This window comes from Nycticebus coucang, chromosome X, assembly GCF_027406575.1.
Source record: "Nycticebus coucang isolate mNycCou1 chromosome X, mNycCou1.pri, whole genome shotgun sequence".
In the NCBI taxonomy this organism is placed as follows: domain Eukaryota; kingdom Metazoa; phylum Chordata; class Mammalia; order Primates; family Lorisidae; genus Nycticebus; species Nycticebus coucang.
This window is the reverse complement of record NC_069804.1, coordinates 101,485,850-101,487,765: the sequence shown is the minus strand read 5'-3', so window position 1 is coordinate 101,487,765 and position 1,916 is coordinate 101,485,850. Positions and strand designations below refer to the sequence as shown.

Genomic DNA, 1,916 nt, shown 5'->3' with positions numbered 1-1,916 from the left:
AAGTAATCTACACATTTAATGCAATCCTATTAAAACACCACTGTCATACTTTAAGGATCTTGAAAAAATAGTACTTAGTTTTATATGGAATCAGAAAAAACCTTGCTTAGTAAATACATTAGTCAGAAATAAGAACAAATCAGGAGGCATCACGTTATCAGAATTCAGACTATACTATAAATCAATAGTGATCAAAACAGCATGGTGCTCTTGAGTTTAGCTTTGGGTCTGCGGGGACCCATGCGAGTTCAACATGCGCATGGAGAAGTGTTATTTCTGTTCGGGGCCAATCTACCCTGGCCACGGCATGATGTTCGTTTGCAACAATAGCAAGGTATTCAGATTTTGTAAATCCAAATGTCATAAAAACTTTAAAAAGAAGCGCAATCCTCGCAAGGTCAGGTGGACTAGAACATTCCGGAAAGCAGCTGGTAAAGAGCTTACAGTGGATAATTCATTTGAATTTGAGAAACGTAGAAATGAACCTGTCAAATACCAGAGAGAGCTATGGAATAAAACTATTGATTCAATGAAGAGAGTTGAAGAGATCAAACAGAAATGCCAAGCTAAATTTATAATGAACAGACTGAAGAAAAATTAAGAGCTACAGAAAGTCCAGGACATCAAGGAAGTCAAACAAAACATCCATCTTATCCGAGCCCCTCTTGCAGGCAAAGGAAAGAAGTTGGAAGAGAAAATGGTACAGCAATTACAAGAGGATGTGGACATGGAAGATGTTGCCTAAAAATCTTACTGTCTGTGACCATTTCTATATGTACATTTGAAAATGTTTTTTGGAGACTAGAGCTTATACGTTATTGATTTTATTTTTTATGTAAGGTCACTCAAATTAAAGCAGATTAAAAATATATCCCCTACATTGCAGTCTGCAAAAAAAAAAAAAATCACATAGTATGGATGTTTGATTGCATCTCAGTGTTAAACCTTCGCTACAGATGTGCTTATGTAAATTATGAAAGTTCTGTTTGTAAAGACAGAAGTGAATTGTGTGCATACAATGGCCATGCCATTTGGATAACGGCCCTGTACAGGTCCTATTATGTAATAACTAAGGGCAAAAGTTCTGACTAGTGATATGTGAAACTAAAACTTCCTTTACAGTAAAATAATCCCTTTATTAATCTTTTGTAGATGGGAGATACAGCAAGGAACTAATAATTTGTGACTATTAATTTCTAATAATATCTGTTATTTTGATCGGTCTTTCCTGTTTTTAGCATCTTTCAAGATCATAATAGCCTTATATCATAAAGCCTAGACTGAACTATTTTGGCTGGGTTTAACTGTTCTAAAAAGCTAGTTATGGATGTTGGGGATAAAGGCTGAATAATCTTTCCCTGAAATGGTACTGTATAATTTCCACTTAGGGAATACTCAGTTCCAACTTGTGATTCCTGGCAGAATAAGCTTTATTTTTCTAGTCCAGCAGTGATCTAGAAGGAGAGGAATCCATTGCCTTTTAAAGTTTGTTCTATTATTTTCTTTATAAAAGTTCCTAATTGTTATTGGAAAGTAGAATTTATGGGTAGAACACCTGCCTATTAGTTGCGCAAAAAATAAAACATTTTTAAAGTAAAACAAACAAACAAACAAAAAAAAAAAACAGCATGGTACTGGCACAAAAACAGCGAGGTAGATATATGGAACAGAATAGAGAACCAAATAATGAACCCAGGTACTTATCATCATTTTATTTTTGACAAGCCTATCAAAAATATTCAGTTGGCGAAAGACACCCTATTTAACAAATGGTGCTGGGTGAAGTGGGTGGCAACCTGTAGAAGACTGAATCTGGACCCCCACCTTTCACATTAAGAAAAATTGATTCTCACTGGATAAAAGATTTAAACCTAAGGCATGAAACTATAAAAATACTAGAAGAGAGTGCAGGGAAA

At 34.9% G+C, this 1,916-nt stretch overlaps 1 pseudogene; it reads left to right on the top strand.

Moving 5' to 3' along the window:
- Nucleotides 1–238: 238 nt before the first annotated feature.
- On the top strand, nucleotides 239–1,332 carry LOC128577541 (probable ribosome biogenesis protein RLP24; annotated as a pseudogene).
- The last annotated feature ends 584 nt before the right edge of the window (nucleotides 1,333–1,916 follow it).